The sequence below is a fragment of the Euprymna scolopes genome, chromosome 21 (genome assembly GCF_053919585.1).
Source record: "Euprymna scolopes isolate OS-2025 chromosome 21, ASM5391958v1, whole genome shotgun sequence".
Classification (NCBI taxonomy): Eukaryota; Metazoa; Mollusca; class Cephalopoda; order Sepiida; family Sepiolidae; genus Euprymna; species Euprymna scolopes.
In genome coordinates this window covers 10,294,073-10,315,251 of record NC_136502.1, presented here as the reverse complement: position 1 = coordinate 10,315,251, position 21,179 = coordinate 10,294,073, and the positions used below count along the sequence as shown (strand labels likewise).

Below are 21,179 nucleotides of genomic sequence, written 5' to 3'. Positions count from 1 at the left end.
TTTCTTTTTGTATTTATTTTTTTGCTGGAATTTTTCTTTCTTTTTTTCTGTTTTCTTTTTTCCTAGAGCTTTTCTTTCTTTTTTTAAAAATTTTTTATAGTTTTTTCTCTTTTTTTTGTGCTAGAGGCCTTTTTATTTATTTATTTAAAAATAAAAAATACATCTTTTTTCTTTTTCTTTTTCGTCTTTATTTTTTGCTGGAGTTTTTCTTCCTTTGTAAAATTATTTTTCTTCTTCTTTCTTTTATGATATTTTCTGTTTCACTTTATATTTGTAATTTGTTCTTTTTCTTTCATTTCACTTTTTTATAATTTTTCTTTTCTTTCATTTTTCTCAGTTTTTATAATTTTATTCTTTTTTTTTACTTTATTTTTATAATTTTTTCTTTTTCTCATTATTCTAATATTTTTCTCTTTTCTTTCATTTTTTACTTTATTTTTTATAATTTTATTCTTTTCTTTCATTTTTAATATTGTCATAATTTCTTGTTTTCTTTCATTTTTTACATTATTTATATAAATGTTTTATTTTCTTCCATTTTTTACTTTATTTTCATAATTATTTCTTTCATTTTGTTTTTCACCTTATTTTTATCAAATTTTCCAACCTGGTCAAATATGTAATCTCTCACTCCTTGTTTATTAAATCTTTTTTTCTTTAGTAATGAAACAGTTTTTCAAAAACAAGAGAAATTAGCTGATAGAATAAATAATATTTACTTTCATTCCAAAGATGATTTTAATCAGTTTTTTTTTTATTTTTCAATTAATTCAAGTACAGCTTAATCATGTTGATACACCAGTTCCCGTTAGATCACCAAAGTTAAGCAATGTTGAACCTCGTTAGTACTAAATGGGTGACCACTTGGGACTTCCAGGTACTGTATGTGCTTTCCACTTATCTCGACATTTTTTCCAGTCATCCTGAACTTCACCTTACCACTGGACTCAAGCAGTGCTGATCCAAGAGAGGTGTGGTTGGAGATTGTGCAACCCTTGCTTCACAATTACATATGCAGTTGCTTCTACAGGAGTGTCCATTGTCTTTTGACAATAAACAGAGGCATTGAATTTAAGGAAAAAAATATAATTTTTAAAATGATTATATGTACATAGAGTATTGGTACTAAGAGCTCCATCACCGAATCCATAATAAAGAGATCTCACTAATAGATTAAACTTTATAATGAAACCAATGTGTTAATTCATTTTGATCACCAAAAAATAGAGAACTGTTAAATTTTTAAATTTAATGATTTTTAAAAAGATTGGACGTTTGACATAATCTAGATTTGCATCAGATTAACTTATATGTGCAGTGACGTACTTTTTTTTTTTTTTAATATGTTGTTGCTATTAAATATGACTATATAATTTTTCCATCATTTTAAGTAAGGAAGCAAAAATTAAAACCGAAGAAACCTCCAGAGTTCCGATGAAACGTCCCCTTTATTTTCTCACTCCCACCCTAGCAAGATACCCTCATCTTTATCAGAACCTCAGAAGGAGGAAGCATTCATGAACGTCACTCCCCCCCCCTCTCTCTCTCTCTCTCTCTCTCTCTCTCTCTCTCTCTCTCTCTCTGTGATAATAGAGATCAAAATAAGCATAGTCTGTAAAAAACAATAAATTATTTCCTGCTAAAAATTTTTAAAGATTTGAAAAGAGTTATGTCCCTTTGATTTTACATATGGTCATAACTTCTCAAACAGTTTATTTTGTTGGAGAAAATATTACTGATTGGTTTGAATTGATGGCTTTATTTCATAGATATCTGACTATATAAAGTTAAGATTTGTTGTTGTTTTTTTTAGTGACACTAACAGCTTCAAAACGCTGTTATCTATTTATTTCACTACCTTAGTGTTTTTAAAGAGCTATAAGCTCTTTTTGTTATATATATATATATATATATATATATATATATATATATATATATATATATATATATATATATATATAACAAAAAGAGCTTATAGCTCTTTATATATATATATATATATATATATATATATATATATATATATATATATATATATATATATATATATGATGATTGCTGCATCTTTTCAGATGATCGCCATCACACTGAGTTCTCCCAATCTTGTTGTGCATGCCATCTCAGATGACTCTGCACTCTCGCTGCAGATTTTCACATCTTGAAGCAGATATGACATATAAATTGAGCAATTTCCATCGAGTTAACTTCCTCTGGAGGTTGAAGTGTATTCCTAAGAACAATCATGTCTTCTCAAACCAGCAGTAGACTTGCAAACTTTGCTGCATGTTAAACGGATCATTTGGTTTGGACTAATAGGTGCAAAGTTGACCTGAACAGGAGTTTTGTGCGACTTAAGGTGGTTGACGTAGCCAGCTTTTGACAAAGGCACTCGTTCACAAGTGTGGCATTTCCAGCTCTGTGTGTCATCAATTAAACCTTTGTGAAGCCTTCAGATTGGAAGCCTTCAGATTGCTGTGGGCCTGCTTTCTTTTCTCTAGAGCATCACAACTTTCACGTACAAGCTTTCTCCACTTCGGCCTTTGCAGAGTAAGTTCTTCCCATGTGTCGATGTCGATTTGTAAGACTTTCAGATTATTCTTTGTAGAGTCCCTGAACCTCTTCCTAGGTTTGTGTTGAGGGCGCTTCAAATATATATATATATATATATATATATATATATATATATATATATATGAATGAGTCACCTCTTATTTTTTTATGGGACATATTTTTATTTATTATTTTTACTATTAGATATTATTATGTGCATAAAAGGTATATCCGTGCACATGCATGTTTCTAGCTTTCAGCTGTCATCAGCCTGGTATTGTATTGAACTCATGACACTGGCATCCACAGTCTGGTATTCTACCGCTGAGATAAAAAATATTTAAAGATTTGTAAAGAGTTATATCCCTTTATTTGACATATGGTCATAACTTCTCAAACAGTTTGTTTTGTAGGAGAAAATACGACTGATTGATTTGAATTGATTGCTTTATTTCATAGATATCTGATTATATAAAGTGATATTCAGACATGTTAAAAGGACAACAATGAAAAAGTCTGTTTTCTTTATAGGTTTTTGTTTATTTTAATTGTCTTATACAATGTTTTGTGTTGTGGTAAATTGTGTGTAAATAAAATGCTGCAGTTATTCCAAGCTAAATGTAAATCTAATTCAGGTTATGATTTGCTTTTGTTTTGTTTGGATTTTTTTAAATTGATAGAATTAACTATTCATAGAAAGGCCTACATAAAGTTTTTCAAATCTCTAGTGAAAATATTGATAGCGATCCAACAAAATTCACACTTGTCACAGTCTGCATAGATATCCACTTCACCACTTCTCAAAAGTGATTAATTTTACTTATCCAACCACAGCAGCAAAGTTAGGCACAAGGTCAGTTTAAAAGTAGAGGTTCTAACCCCGTTCAAATATAACCACTCTAGACGAGTACAAAATGTTTCATGATTAGTTTTGTCTGCATTTTCAATGCTGGGAGGATGGCTTCGTAAGGCCGATCAGAACAAATACTAACTTTTATCATGCAGAAGATCAAATCTCTTGATATATTTATATATCTATAAAGTTGAGTTTTTCGTCGTACTAACATTGATATTAAAAGCTTACATTTTCTATTTAAAATTATTAGAATGAACTTCTTAATATACTCAGTCATGGATAAGTGTGCTACTAAATAAAGATTAACTAATCTGCATATTTTTTAAAAAACCTATTTTAATTAATCATTCATTTTTTATGATTTTTTATTAGATGATTGGTTTCATTTCACTATCATGCTTAGTTCTGTTTATGCATAGTTTTTATATTGTGCATTAGTGCATAGCATTTAGGATGAAAACGTTCAATCACACACAAATGTATTTATATATATATCTAAACGTGTATGTAAAAGTGGCCTTGTGTGTGCGTGCGTGTGTGTGTTTGTGCGTGTGTGCATGCGAAAAGTTGTGACCAAACTCCTCTCTGAATTTTTGGTCTACAGACTTGAAACCTGATAGATAGGGAATTTGGACCTGTAAAACAATTTCAATTTTGTTCTCAGCCTGTAAAAATAGCTTCTAAGGTGTCAAAATTAATTGAAAAAATAAAAAACTGTTGACCTTAGTAGGGTAGTCAGATAAAGCTGTTACTCCTGTATATGTAAAATTAAACATTCATAGTTCAAAGTCACTCAATTTTAAACCTTCTGCATCCATCTGCCAGTAGCTCAGATGGTAACAAGGCTGGGGAGATAAATAACGACTAAGGCTGAGCACTAAACATTTTAGTTTTGATTCAAGTGTATGGCACCAAAGTCATATTATTTTATAACTTTTGAAATCATTACTATATATTGGACAATAATCAATAGAGAATTTGCTCTGTAATAATAAATACAAAATTTGCATAAATTAAAATATATAAATAATATATTTTAATTTAAATTTTGTATATACACACACACACACACACATTATATATATATATATATATATATATATATATATATATATATATATATATGTATATATATATATATATATATATATATATACTAGCATGGGTGCCCGGCGTTGCCCGGGTGTTTGTTGGTGTATGCTGAGCAAAAAAAAAAAAAAAAGGTCAATTTTTTTTAAATTTGACCCCTATTATGACTCCTTAACATTTATTATTTTGGGCTCAAATCAAGTTATTAAGTTAGATCCATGTCCAAGGAACCTATATCTAAAATTTCAAGTGTTCAGACACAAAGTTGTTGGAGGAGTTTGGTAGAGTTCTCAAAAGTCAAATCGTTGAACTTTGACCCGTTAACAGCCAAATTTCTGGCCGACAACCGATCACATGGAGTTTCTCAAATCTCAGTACCCTGTATATCAAATTTCGAGTCTGTAGACTTAAAATTGACAGAGTTATTGCGTAGGGAAATGTACATACACAGACACACACAGACAGACAGACACTTTCACTTTTATAGATATTGTAGAAGCAAATAAACACAGATAACGGGAGTAGGGTTGAGGAGGGTTTATTCAACACGTGCGTACAGGTCGCGCCATATTTTTCGAAAAGTCCCGTTTACACCGTCGCCGGTAGGGAAGTTAACTCTTTGTTGTGAAGAGTGTTCAAGGGACACAACTGGGTAGAGTTAACAATACTTCCCCCTTTTTCTTGTCTTCTAGATGACCACTGAAAAAGAAAGAAAAGAAAGAAAAAAAAAATTATTTTTAAATATCCGTTTCTTTGGGTTCAGATACGAACTCAAGTATCTTAAATGAAGGGACTCCCTTCTTGGTTAAGCAATCAGCTACCTGTCCATTGGTGGGTATCCAAGAGAACTCTGCTATTTCTTTTCTTTCCAGCATTTCTCTCAAAATAGCCATCTCAATACAAAGCCTTTTATCTAGTATTTGGGTGGATGAATGCACAGAGTCAAAGAGACAGGAATTGTCAGTTTTGCAGATTATTTTTATATTTTCGGGTTCATCCTTCAATTGGAGTATTTCTAATAGTAGTTTCCTATAAAACAGACAGGCCTCCGACATGTCAACCATGGCTAGGGTTTCAGCAGCCAGTGTGCTTTTGACCACTCTTCTAATGTGCTTGGACTGCCAGGTTATTGGTGTATATTTGTGGTTATTGCCAACTAAAAAGATTATGTAACCACCTTGAGATCCTCCATCTGTCAGGTTGGCGAATGAGGCATCACTGTAGGCAACAATCTTGAGATGACTGAGATCTCCTAAGTCAGGAATATCTACCTGGGATTTTTCTTTCTTGGCTTTCTTTACTACTCTATTGGCATGTTTTATACATTCCACATTACTTTGTTTGAGGATGGAGCTTAATGCACTGACATCGTAGCTGAGATCAGGTCTGGTCTGGGTAGCCAGCCAGTTAAGTTGGCCGATAACTTGCCTGATTTCAGAAATTTCCACTGTGGATATTTTGTCATTAATATTCCTGCCATTTTCCACTGGGATACATTTCAATTTCTTTACGTACTCATTCTGTCCAAGTTTAATATTTTCCCTATTCTGTTTAATGTCTAATCCTATGTACTGAAACTCTGCAGTTTCTTCAGATTTAACTGCAAATATTTGATGGATTTTGTCAATAACTTTTCTATGAAAAATCTCTGACCCTGCAAAGCAAAAATCATCCACATGGGTAGCAATTATCCCTTGCAATTTGTTTTCGAAATGCCATGTAAATATAGCCTGATCATATTTTGAAGCTATAGCTCCTGACTTCATCAATTCCTCCCTGAGTGTGAGATACCAGGACCTAGAGGCATCGGTCAGGCCATATACACATTTGGAGAGTTTCCAAATATAGCCTAGGGGTACATTAGCTTCTTTGGGAGGATTCAGATAAACCTGTCTTTCTAACTTCTTGCTTTGCAGAAATGCTGTTTTGATATCCATGGATTTACATACCCAATGGTTGGATGCCATTATAGCTAATGCTACACGTAAACCTTCTTTGGAGCATGTGGGAGAATCATTTCTTAGATTCTCAGCATCTTTATCCTGAAAACCTCGGGCGACAAGTCTGGCCTTGAATGTTTGTGAATTTTTGCTTATGTAAATCCATCTGGTGGAGATTTTTGGTTGGCCCTGATCCGGTACTTGAACATAGACTTTATTTTTATCCCAGCTCTGAAGTTCCTTTTGTTTAGCTTCCTCTAGTTCCAGGCTATCGTCAGCAGAGGTGATCATTACTTCTTCCTCAGTGCAGGAATCATGGTGCTCTTCATTTTCTTCAGTCTCATCAGCTTGCCAATCGGAAACTCCATGTTCAAAGTCCAACCAAAATGCTTCACCCTGTTCCATAACTACATTCATCAAATGTTTATTTCTGCCAGTGGCTTTGCCTGCTCTACTTATGACATTTAACTTCTTCCAGTCTGATTCTGTGTCGTTGGCAAGCTTGCATTTTATGATTTGTCCAGGTTTGGGAAGTTTGACTTTCCTGGTGGTGGTATCGCATTTATTGGTTATGTCTTGAGTCTCCATAGTAGGGCGTTGTTCAGTGTTGTCTGCCATTTCTAAATTGTCTTCTAAAATGTTCTCTTCGAAGTTTTACACTCTTGGGGATCCTTCAGACTCTTGTTGGGTGCTCAATTCCTCGTTGTTGCCCTCATTGTGAGTCTGGTATGTTTCGGGGTAGAAAGTTAAACGAGACGGATGTACTCTAACATAGGTGCCGCCATGCTTGACAAGCACCTGTTTGTTTTCACACCCTATGACTGTCCCAGGGCCAAGCCACCTATCACACAAGTTCCTTTTGTAAAGAACAGCATCTCCATTTTTATAGGATTGGGTGATACCTGTTCTAACTTGGTGGCGGAGAGCTCGTCTAAGCTTTTCTGAAGATTCACTCGCTATGAAGTGTTTCCTGGCAGCATGCATAGCGTTAAGATTATTTGCCACAATTTCACTGGTAGAGACACCTTCTAGTGCAGGGAGTTCGTCATTAAGAAAACCAGGTAGGTTGGGATTTCTGCCAAAAACGAGTTGGTTGGGACTATATCCATGGACACTTTGAAGTGTATTTTTGGCACTTACTGCCCACGTGAGAGCCACCTCGAAACTGCAGTTTGTTTCTTCTAGGGTTTTCTTCACCATTTCCCCTAAAATCCCATTGTGCCTTTCATTTAGCCCATTACTCCATGGGCTTTCAGCAGCAGTGGTACGAACGACGATATTCGTATTTTGTGCCATGTCCCTAAACGCCTGGTTGTTGAATTCTCTGCCATTGTCAGTGAGAATAAATCCAGGGGTACCAAAATAAGTAATCCAATTTTTGAAAATAGTATTAATAATATCGGAGCTCTCTTTACCCGGAATTTTAGCTGCAACACTGTACCTAGTACCATGATCAATAAGGTGTAATACTTTGTTACCATTAATTTCTTTTATGTCCATGGCAATGCTCTCATTAAAATATGTTCCCAGTGAAAACCCCACGACAGGTCTGGGTTCAACCCTTTTGTATCTCATGCAAATTTCACAAGAATTGGGAATTTCCTGAAGTATCTTAATGAATGGCTTGTCTTTCATTCCGGTGCTCCTGACTAAGTCACATAGCTTTTTACCGCTAGGATGACTAAATTGTCTCTGAAGTTTGGTGGCGATTTTTATTTTTTCTTGCCTATTTTTGTTGGAAATTTCTTTGGTAAACAAAATATGTTTGAACTTACCTCGGTCTGGTGTAGGTCTTGTTATGGGAATGTGGTAGTGCCCTGAAGAAGTACATTGCAGTGGGATTTTTTTCCAAACATGGTGACACTGTCGTTCTCGAAATTGAGGCTTGTGCCGGCTCTTTTCATCGACTTTTTGCTCAGTAAAAGTGGTATTTTGGCGTCCACCACGTCAGTGATAATACTGACTTCAATGCCAGCAATGACACATGGTAAAGTTGCTGTGTAAATAGATTTAATGGTGTTCCCATCACCAAATTTGTAGCTTTTCCTTCCATTTCGAACTTTTATTTTTTGTTCTTCTGGCAGGGTTTCTAGAAAACATTCGAACCATTTTCTTCCACAAACTGTCCCAGACGCACCACTATCCAAGACAGCGGATCCGAGCGTTTCTCCCAAAAACGTGCTGGTGCTGCCATATTCTTCACGCTCGTTCATGAGGACGATGTTGGAAACGAGCAAGTGGCCTCCTTTGTCGGTCTTGTCAATTTCATCATACGGACAGTCGCGAATCCAGTGGTATTTACACCCACACTTGAAACAAACACTGCTGCTGCTGCTGCTGTCGCTTTCAACCTTGTGGTTTGAATTTCTTTTGATGTTGTTGTTGTTGTTGTTGTAGTGGGTTGAATTTTGGTTGCGACCCCTACCCCATCTGCCAGCCCCACGACTGGTGAGACTGGGCTGTTTTATCACCGTGGCGGCAGCCTCGACCACGACTACTGGTGTAGTAGGTGTTTTCAGTTTCGTCAGTGGTGAAAATAATGTCAGATTCGGTTTTCATAGCAACCGGAGGAGTTTTCGGCGGTGAATGAGTTTCAAAGTCATTAAGAATTTTTTTTAATTGTTTAGACATTTCTCCGAGTGTTAGTTCTCGAATGGTGGCTTTTATTAAGCGTTCGTTTTCGGGGGTGAGGTTGGCGCTTTTGAGAGCTCTGAACGCTAGGACCGGCTCGGGAAGAATTATGTTGAATTCTTTCAATTTGGCAATGTGGCGTTCTAATTCAATTAGAAATGTATCTATTGCCATGCCGCTCTTTCTTCGGTGACTTTCGAATGCCTCGTATGCCCTAAATGCTGCCTGGTTTGCGTCTTCTAAAAAGAGGGTGTCCAACTTTTGATATACTATCTCCATTCCGTTTTCGGCATTGAGTAAAGTGATATCCAATTCAAGCAGCGCCTCTCTCGCTTTTCCTTCCAAGGACAAAAGCACGACAGGGGCCCGTTTTCTTTCATCTAAAGTAGTGGCTAGTTCCCATATGCGCATTTCTTTCTTCCAGGAATTATATTTTTCCGTGTTTAACGTTGGTAGGGGAATGTATTTAGAGGCCATGTTTTTTTTTGTTTGTTAGTTTTGATACGCTCTGCTACCAATGTAGAATCAAATAAACACAGATAACGGGAGTAGGGTTGAGGAGGGTTTATTCAACACGTGCGTACAGGTCGCGCCATATTTTTCGAAAAGTCCCGTTTACACCGTCGCCGGTAGGGAAGTTAACTCTCTGTTGTGAAGAGTGTTCAAGGGACACAACTGGGTAGAGTTAACAGATATAATATATATATATATATATATATATATATATATATATATATATATATCTATCTATATCTATATATCTATAAAAACAGAGATGTGTGTGCCACAGACGATTTCTGATTGGTTAATCCAATAATCACATCTCCTAAAAAAGTATAGTTCTTACGCTCTTAACTTTACCATAAAATATTTTGGTCTTATTTATTGTCCATCTTGGAAGGGTTTAATTTTTTTCTAACTTGCGATTTACAACTTAAAAAAATACGAAACTAACTTACAATCTAACAATCGAACCTCCGACACCACGGCCGCCATTATGAAACTAAACTAAAAAAAAAAAATACGCGCGTTCACTCGTTTTTTTGTGCATTTTTTTTTTGGGGGGGTGGGGCTAATTTAGCATAATAGTGTTCATTTAATAGTATTATCTTGAAAAAATAAAAAAATAAGGAAAATTACCAAAAAAAAAAACAAGAACAACAAAAGTGTGCCGTATTTTTAAAAGTTTTAATGCGTTATTTTTATTTGCTTTTTTTATTTCATCGGTGAAGAAAATGGCCAAACAGAAATTTTGAAGGCCAAATTTCGCGAATTTGGCCTTTTTTTTTAAGCAGTTTGGCCTTCAAAATTTCTGTTTGGCCATTTTCTTCACCGATGAAATAAAAAAAGCAAATAAAAACAACGCAATAAAACTTTTAAAAATACGGCACACTTTTGTTGTTCTTGTTTGTTTTTTTTGGTAATTTTCCTTATTTTTTTATTTTTACAAGAAAATACTATTAAATGGACACTATTATGCCAAATTAGCCCCCCCCCCCCAAAAAATGCACAAAAATTCGAGATTTATGGTTTTGACGAGATAATTTAGCGAATTGTCCGGACTATTGCGAGATAACCATCCATTAGTTTTTCCTGAAATTTTGCCACAAATTGTATTTCATTACATAGATGTGCATAGTAACAACATTTTTTTGCCGAAAATTCCCGTTGCGTCTCCAGATTTCATCGGTGAAGAAAAAGGCCAAACAGAAATTTTGAAGGCCAAAAAAGGGCCAAATTCGCGATTTGGGAAAATCGATGTGATAGGTTTTCGACAGAAATTTGGCGATTAAGTGGTCAATATTCAACGATTTGACCTTTGAGAACTCTACCAAACTCCTCCTACAATTCTGGGTCTAAACAGTAAACACTTGATATTTTAGATATAGATTCCTTGGACATGGATCTAACTTATTAACTTTACTTGATCCCTAAACAATAAATGTTAAGAGGTCATAATAGGGGTCAAAGTTTTAAAAAATTGACCGTTTTTTTTTTTTCTCAGCATTAACCTCAAAACACCTGGGCAACGCCGGGCACCGATTGCTAGTATATATATATATATAAAAAGGCTGACTGGGAAGCCATCAGGGATCTCATCAGATATGCCCCATGGCGAAATATCTTTACACTTCCTGCTGAACAGTGTGCACATGAGACCACTGAGTGGTTCAAAACAGCGATTGAAGCACATGTTCCCACGCAGAAATTTTATAGCAAGCCCCACGCTCCCCAATGGTTTACTTCAACTTGTTCAGCTGCCATCGCACAAAGGCAGATTTAACCGACATAAGTCCAGTTCAAACAGAGAGAAGTATATAGAAGCCAGAAATAACTGTAATAAAGAAATAGTGACAGCTAAGAAATAATTTACTGAAACCACCAAAAAACGCATCGAAGCACAGAAATTAGGAATCAGTGACTTCTGGAAAATCTACAACAGTGTAGTAAATAATGGGCAATCAACAATCCACCCACTATCCAACAGTCATGAGGTTGTTTGCTCAGCTACCGAGAAGGCTAACATGCTTGCCAGTCGATTCGCCTCCAACTCCACACTGGATCCTGCAAACCACCCCCTCCCTGACTTTCCTTTACAGACAGATGCCACACTAGACGATCTGGAAATCACCCCTTCTCAGGTGCATGCCATCATGAAGAATCTTGACACTTCAAAAGCATGTGGACCTGATCTCATCCCAGCTGTGCTATTAAAAAAGTGCTTCGCCAAAGTAGTGCCAGTTCTCTCCAAACTTTACAACAAATACCTTAATGAATCTTGCTTTCCTGCTTCCTGGAAAACTACTTCTGTGGTACCAGTTTTCAAGAATTTTGGCGAAAGAACTGACCCAGTAAATTACCGCCCCATTAGCCTCCCCCCACTTTTCGCCAAAATATTTGAGTCTATTATTAACTAAGCTCTAGTCCATCACCTTACAGATGCTAAACTTCTGACCGACCAACAATATGGATTTAGGCAAGCCCGTTCCACGGCAGACATCCTAACTGCAATCTCTGAGCATATATACCATTCACTTGATAAAGCCGGGGAGGGTAGAGCAGTAGCTCTAGATATATCTAAGGCTTTTGACAGGGTATGGCATGAAGGTCTTCTCAGGAAAATCAGATCATACGGTATCATTTGAAGAATCTTTAACATAATTAAATCCTTCTTAGATAAGAGAAAAATCCAGGTTGTCAACGATGGTTGTACATCTAAAAAATATGATATAAATGCGGGAGTGCCTCAGGGGTCTATCCTTGAATCTCTATTATTCCTAATATTCATAAATGACATCCCTTGACAAAATTGTCTGTGAGATGGGTATATATGCTGATGACACCACTCTCTATAACCGACACGATAGGAAAACAAATGAACACGTATCAAGAGAAATGACAAAAACACTAGAGAATTACCTCCGATCTGTAGTGGAATGGGGACAAAAATGGATCGTCATATTCAATGCTGCTAAGACTAAACTTGTTTCCTTCAATAACTACAGAAATCTTCTCTACCGCCAATAGCAATGGCCAAAGAATCTTTATCTGAAAATACATCTTTTAAACTCCTTGGCCTAATGTTCACAGGAAACATGAGTTGGAAAAATTACATTGAGTGCATTGCCAGAAACGCTGCGAAAAAGGTAGGTTCTCTTTACCGTGCTAGAAAGCTACTAATGCCCAAAAGTATTTTGTACCTCTATAAGGCCACCATTCGCCCATGTATGGAGTATTTTTGTCATATTTGGGCTGGTGCATCTGCTACTAGTCTCTCACTCCTAGACAGGGTTCAAAAGAGAGTCGCCAATCTGATAGGCCCTGAACTGACATCTAAGCTTCAGCCTCTGTCCCATCATTGAAATGTAGCATCCCTCTGCCTGTTCTACAAGTATTTTAATGATGAATGCTCTGATGAACTGCAAGCACTTGTGCCCCCTCGACGTAAGTACCCTCGACAAATCCGACAAGCAGCAAAATCCCACCCCTACACAGTTGAGATCCCTAGATGTAAGAGAGCCTTCTACTCCAGTAGTTTCTTCCCCAGAACCGCTAGACTTTGGAATTCCCTTCTGAGTTCCTGCTTCCCCAACTGTACTGACATGCAGAAGTTCAAGTGTAACGTGAACCAACATCTTACTGCCCAACTCCTCACATAGTACCCATGTAGCATATGTCAAAGTGGCAATGTGCCTTGTTTGGGGTGAAATTGCAATAAAATATATATATATATATATATATATATATATATATATATATATATATATATATATATATGATGAAAAGAATAGCATTTACTGAAGTACTCAGTCGAATAATAAATTTGATTGTAAATTGCAACTTGCAGTTTTAATTTCTTTTCACTTATATGTGTGTGTGTATATATATATATATATATATATATATATATATATATATATATATAAAATGAAATGGGTTTCAGGAATATGCAAATAAAAGTTACTTTTACAAAATAATTAATTAGTGAATAATTTTTAAACAAACGCATTTCACGTAAAAATATTATTAAGTCCCTACGTATTATGTCGAAATTAGTATACTTTGCAAAAATTACGAAAAATGATCTAGTAGAAGATGTGTTAGATCAACTTTGAAAACAAAAAAATAATCTACATTAATAATCCGCCATTTTAAATGTTGGATTGTCAAGTTGATCAATTGCAGTTAACTCCCCTTTTTCATTTTGAGAACTTCTCAACATGAATATATAAAACTCTATAAATCGATAGATTCCGTTTTTACTTGATCTTTTGCGTAATTTGTTTTTAATTTATACTAATTTCAACATTACACATAAGTACATAATAATGTTTCATCTGAAATGTGTTCATTTTAAAATCTACTATTCTGCAAAAGCTCCCTATGTTTTCCAAAGATCCATTTTATTTCTAGGAAATGTACACAAACTGTTTTGTGCTGGTTATATAGCTACTAAAATATAACTGACACTTATAATACTGATTTGGATTAAATGTTAGCATTTTGTTGAAAGTTTTCTAAATCTACAATGTGTCTTTTAAGGAATTATTTAATTTTTTCACCTCAGACAAGCCGCTTGAAAAAAAGGGGGTGGTTAAAAAACTAACCAATAGTAAGTATAAGTTGGATAAAATAGCTAACAATAACTGTTAGATGGATAGATTCTTCTTATTTTTTATTGGAATCCTTTGAAATGAGTAATTTGTGTATTTATTTACTAGAAAATATATCCGGTGTTGCCTGGTATTAAATGTAACGTTAAATTCCTTTAAAAAATGAAGAAAAAATAAAACGGAAAGAAACTCAGACATGTGCATATGAGTATCATGTTTTTTTTTTAAACAGTTCACTTCTTATAAGTAAAAAAAAAAAGAAGAAAAATATTCGAGCTGAGATCAAAACCAAAACCTAAAGACAGTGAGTCAAGTATGATAACCATTAGGTCACTTTGACATGATCTTTAAAAAGTGTTTTCAAACAAACTTATACCTAACGTAAGGAAGCTGTCATGTTTCACAACCATGCATGATGCGCAGTCATAAAAAAGTTGAAAACAGATAAAAATCTGATCACCTCAACATAGCAATTTTTCAATTTTGACCCTTAGCAACCCTTTCTTCTGGATTAAAACCAATTAAAAAGTTTTCCACATGTCTGTATATGCTATATACCAAATTTCAAGATCAAAAATTAGTTGAGTATATAGGTTGAGACGTGTCCTCGCGCACACATTCTCACTTTTATAGATATATAGATTTGCAGACTGTTATCATTATCTTCGTAGTTATTTTACCACGTTTTGGCCAAATCATCCTCTGCGGTTAATCACCTGAAGAAGACCAGAGGATGAGTTGGCCGAAATGTGGTAAAACGAAAACAACTATGAAGATGAGAAATACTTTGTTCTTTAAATATGGTTTTTCTCATTGAAAAAATATTTCCGTTTATTCAAAAGCAGACATTTTGGAAAAAAAAATTTTTTTTTTTCAAAATAATGCATGTGAGGAAAAGTCGTCTAACCGATAAATTCCTGAAATAAATATCTATACCCGGATCTAATTCTAACAATGACTGATAAGAGTTATTTAATTTCCATTGCGGATTTTAAAATAGATTTTTAAAATTGAAAAATAGATTTAAATAATGGGTTATCATTTCATGCATTGCTGGATATAAGTGGAATATAAACATCATTTCTGCTCGGTGTGGTTTGGGGTTTTATAGGAGGATGTGAATACCACACAGACTCTAAGAGTTTATGAGAATTTACACAAAAACTTTGGCTATCAAAATAATAAAGTACTTGGCGGTGTGATTTATAAAAAATCACTAACGTTTGTTGTTACTTTCTATGCTTTTGCACAGTTTATGATAACTGCGAATTTGACTTTAAATCAAATATTATTAATAAAATAAAAAAAATAAAAATCAAAGCTATAAACCAATTAAATTTATCTATCTGTCGGGTTAGCTCAAGTAGTAGCAAATGTGGCTGCAGCGCTAAATGTTTTGTTTTTCAATTCTAGCTAATGGTACTCTAGACATTTTTTGTTTTAACCTTTGAAATCAGTATTTTACGACGGACAAGGTCGGGCATTCCCCTGCTCATAAATAAATGACTTCTTTCCTTTAACAATTAGGCTAAGCATTTAAGGAATTCGGAATAAATTGGTGGCTTTTAGATAAAATATCTAATATCGAATATGAAACTATTGTTATTTGGCACGTGAGCAGATTGTGCATTGTATTTCCGAATTTTTGGAGATGAAGATAATTTGGTAATTCAGATTGCTGTTCTCATCTTGGACGGTTCACAATGCTTCGGACTATGTAGCCTCTGACCTTCATCATGAGGTTTCAGACTTGTGAATTAGTGTAGAATTTTAAACTAAACCCTTTGGCACAACAGATAAAGTGTTAAGCAATATTCAGTTAAATGTAACAGTTTTATGAGATTGAAGGTTCAATCCTAAGTATAGGTGATACTAAGAATATAATGAAAAATTACTTATGCATTTGACTTCATTATGGGTGACTGAGTGAAAACAATCTCTTTTGATTGAATGGGTTCAGTTTTAAATTTCATATAAATTCTTGAGTTTGACATAAAGATTCCAGAGTTCAATCAGATGCACCTGAAGAAGACTGGAGATTACATCGGCCGAATAAATGGATGGTAACATTTAATGCTACTGAGACTAAGTTGCTTCCCTTGAACAACTACAAGAATACCTTCTCAACCATCGATTGTCATGACAAATCTGAGAGCTCATCTTTCAAACTCTTCAATTGAACATTCACAGGAAACATGAATTAGAATAAATTCATTCAGGACATTGCCAAAGCTCCTACAAAGAAGGTGAGCTCCCTCTATCATGCTAGAAATTTACTCACACCAAAGGACATCTTATATGTTTACAAAAGCCACAATTCGCCAATGCATGAAGTATTGCTGCCACATCTGGGCTGGTGCATCTACCACCAGTGCTTTACATTGCGACTGAAACAGTCTCATTTGTGAGTGATTTTTTTAAGTGGTGACTATAAATAATAAAATGCTTATCTTTTGGCAATTGTATTTCTTTCACCTACAATCTTCCAAGACTCATTACTGAGTGAAAAATTTCATTTTAACTATTATTTTCTTAATAAAACGAGCAAAGTCAATTTATTTAAACAATAAAAGGTTTAATAGAACAATACTCTGTTTTTAACAAAGACTTTTTCTTTTTAAAAACTTCTGAATAAATTTGAATACGTTCAAGTATCAAACATAAAATTAAGTGCATATTTAGAATGACACTTATTTTAAAAAAAAAATACAGAAAAATCTTTATGATGTACGTACTCGTCACAGAACGAAGATGTCATATTCCAAAAATCACATGGGTTTGGCTACTAACTTTTCTATTTGGCTAATAAACAAAAATATTTAGTTGTCAAAGGTCAACTAAAGATAAATTTGTATGTAGAGCCCTGATCATTAGTCTCTCACTCTTAAACAAGGAATTCACAATTAAGAAAAGTCGACAAGTAAAAGAGCCGAACAACGTACAACTTCTATTATTTAGATTACTAGCAGTTCAGCCCAGCTTTGCTCGGACCCTATGTACTGTTCATAACTTTATGTGCATATGTATATATATATATATTAAAAAGTTTGACCCATGTCCAGGTAACCTACATCTAAGATTTCAAGTATTTAGTCCCAAAATTGTCGGAGGAGTTTGGTAGAGCCTACAAAGGTCAACTCTTTCAACTTTGATGTCTTAGCAGCCACATTTTGGCCCAAAAACTGATTAAAAAGCTTGCTGCATGTCTAAATACCCTTTATGTAAAATTTCAAACGTTTACACCCAAAATTGGCTGAATAGTTTGTCAGAGACCACAAAGGTCAAATCTCTTGAATTTTGCCCCCTTGGTAGCCAAAATTTCAGCCAAAAACAATTAAAAAGCTTGCCTTATGTCTGATTACACTTTATGTAAAAATTTCAAATGTTTAGACCAAAAATTGGCTGAGAGGTCAAACTTTTTAAAACTTTGACCCCAATTTTGACCCCTTAAAATTTATTGCTTTGGGCTCAAATTGAGTTAAAAAGTTTTATCCATGTCCAAGGAACCTACATCTAAAATTTCAAGTGTTTAGACCAAAATTAGCGGAAGAGTTTGGTAGAAATTCCAAAGGTCAATCTGTTGAACTTTAACCCCTTGGCAGTTAAATTTCTGTCCGAAAACCGATTAAAAAGATTTTCTTGAATCTCAATACCCCTTATGTGAAATCTCGAGTCTGTAGACTTAAAATTGACAGAGTAGTTTGGTAGGGAAATGTGAACACACATACATACAGCACAGAGACAATTTTACTTTTATATATAGATTGTTCTCATGTTGGATGTTTCTTTTTACTCTTTTTCACTGTAAACAAGGTATATTGCCACTTGGATGTAAGGGATAATTGACTACTAAAAACGTTAATTCGGTGTGGAAATTAAATGCTAAATTTTGGAATGGGATTTATAACATGTTGTCTTTGGCTCTTAGTCTTATGCTGTAAATATACAATCTTCTAAAAAATAAATTCATTGTGCTTTTTACATTTTTTATTGTAAAATAAAATAATTAAAAAGCATTTTTGAAATTGGAAATTTTATTCAAATTTTTTCTGGTACCAATACCCCAAAACGTTCTGATTTTTCCATCCTTGACTAATCGTTCCAATGCTAAAATATATATATATATATATATACTTGTTTATTGTTATATAAACATGCTCACATCCCGCTGCTACAAATAGCCACTTGTTTCAATCAAACAACAGATATCATCAGGCAGCGACTTGACTATTCAAAAGTTCAATGAATAACCTTATTCATTGAACTTTTGAATAGTTAAGTCGCTGCCTGATGATATCTGTTGTTTGATTGAAACAAGTGGCTATTTGTAGCAGCGGGATGTGAGCATGTTTATATAACAATAAACAAGTATTATCAGCTCTTTTTATTGAGCACTATCTAACAACCTCGTTGAATTCATTAGTCCATTACTTTTGAATATAAAAAAAAAAACCCGAGTATATATATATATATATATATATATATATATATATATATATATATATATATATATATATATATTAATGTTGTGATGATGATGTTTGTGATGGAACGATTCCAATATTTTTCCTGATTCTGGTACAATTACCAATTCCATACTAAATTCCTGATTCTGGTACAATTACCAATTCCATACTAAATTCCTGATTCCGATCCAATTACTGAATTCGATTTCGATTCTTTATAGATCTCTTAATATTTAACTATAAAGTTGCTACTTTTTTTGATCACTATAAAACACGTTAAAAGTGCAGACATTTTCTCAAACGTAAAAACACATGTTAAATGTGGCTATATTTTCTCAAACGTAAAAAGAAAAACTTGTGAGGAAGGAGTGATCTATAGATTTTATTATTAGTTTTAATTTAAAATCAATAAATATTTATTGATTTATCATTACTACCAGTAGTGGAAGATGTTGCTTTAAACGAAATAAAATAAAGAGGAAAATTAAAAGAATCGTTTTTGGTATTGGAAAATAGTCACAAATTTTTTTATTCCAATCCGATTCTGACATTCCCATAAGTTCTGATTTTTCCGGCTCTTGATTCCGATTTCATTTAATCGTCCTAACACTAGTGTGTGTGTGTGTGTGTGTGTGTGTGTGTGTGTGTGTGTGTGTGTGTGTGTGTGTGTGTGTGTGTGAGAGAGAGAGTGTGTGTGTGTGTGTGTGAGTGTATGTGTGAGTGTGTGTGTGTGTATGTGTGAGAGAGAAAGAGAGAGAGAGAGTGTGTGTGTGTGTGCGTGTGTGTGTGTGTGTGGAGATATATACAGATTAGGATGTAAAAAAATATATGAATGAACTTGTTTGCTTTTGAATTCATCACACTTCAGATTTAAATAGCATCAAATTAACTCAGATAAAAAATAAATAAATAAGTGCTGATAAATGCTAGATTATGGAGAAATCCTAAAGGAAGTTAATAGCAATTTTCTATTTTATAGTCACATTAATTTAATTTAAAAAGATTGCCAATAAAACATATTACAACAGAAAAAGGGATAATAAAAAACACAAACAAGAATCAGGGAAAGATAAGTATCTTATATAGAACCAGCACCCCACCCCCTATTCCATTTAACCCTCCCTATCATCTCTTCTCTCAATCTTCGAAAATTACTTCTTGGGTCTGAATGATGTCTTCTTTCCAAAATACAGTCACTGCGTGACATCATCAAAATATCCACCAATCAGAATGCAGAACTCATGACTGCTATGCACGGCACGTGAATGTTGGCGTGTGTGCACTGTGCACGCGCATTATGAAGCTAATGTCAGAGCATCAAGATTTGTTGAACGTACTTGCAGTTAATCAATACTTGAATAACAAATAAAAATTATGGCTTGTCTTTATTTATATTTTCAAGTTTACATTTTTTTATTATGATTTTCAAAAGGTTAATGCCCTCTTATAATAGACTCAACAAATAAGGTATTCAATAATTAAAGTCACACTTCTTGCATTGTTAATCAACCATGATTTAACTATATGAATGCTTTCTTAAAAGTCTGTATAAGTTCATCTTTTGTCGAAAGATCTTATATTATTAACTTATGCTTTATTTTCTTTAATCATATAGACTTTAGTTCTGCGTTAAGTTTTAACCTTTTTTTTCATGCATCCACGCATCTTGTTGAAAGGCTCTGTCTACCAGTCTGTCCTGCTGAAATTTGAAATAGCTTTTTCATTGTTAAATATAAGATATATAAAAGGCCTTTGACAAAGTCTGGCATGAAGGGCTGCTAATGAAAATTAAATCATACGGTATAACTGGACGTATACTAAATCTAATTTGATCCTTCTTAGACAATAGGACCATCCAAGTTGTCATTAATAGACGTATGTCCAAACAGCAGAACATTAATGCAGGAGTGCCTCAGGGGTCGATCCTTGAACCACTATTATTCCTTGTATTTATAAACAACAAGCTTCTTTCTTAGAACTGCACGCCTGTGGAATTGTCTTCCGTTTTCCTGCTTTCCGGCTGACTACAATATGGTTGTCTTCAAGTCTAATGTAAACAAGTTCTTGATGAGCCGTTCCATATAAGTTAACAAATTTACCGAATTTGCATTACTAATGATTACTATATTGTCCAATTTCTACTGTACACTCTTTAACCCTTATCCTCGAGTGGCCTCTTGGCCTTGATAATGTGGTGATGCCTATATAAAAAAAAAAAGGTAATACTGTGTCTGAGATGGATATATTTGCTGATGATGCAATATCATGCATGAGGGAAGAATCCTTAGAAAATGACCTCCAGATCATAGTGGAATGGGGCCACAAATAGATGGTATCATTTAATGCTAGTAAGACTAAGCTGTTCTCCTTTAATAATTACAAGATGCCTCTCCAACCACTGATATCCATGACAAATAACACCCTACCTGAGAATTCTTTCTTCAAACTGCTCGGCTTAACATTCACGGGCAATATGAACTGGAACAAAATTTCACCCCTTTACTGTTGAGGTCCCTAAATGCCAGCAAGCTTT

At 34.3% G+C, this 21,179-nt stretch overlaps 1 protein-coding gene across 2 annotated transcripts in view; it reads left to right on the top strand.

Moving 5' to 3' along the window:
* The window catches only part of LOC145241994 (protocadherin gamma-A4-like), a 290,561-nt gene that overhangs the window by 151,204 nt on the left and 118,178 nt on the right, over positions 1-21,179 (top strand). The window lies entirely within an intron of this gene.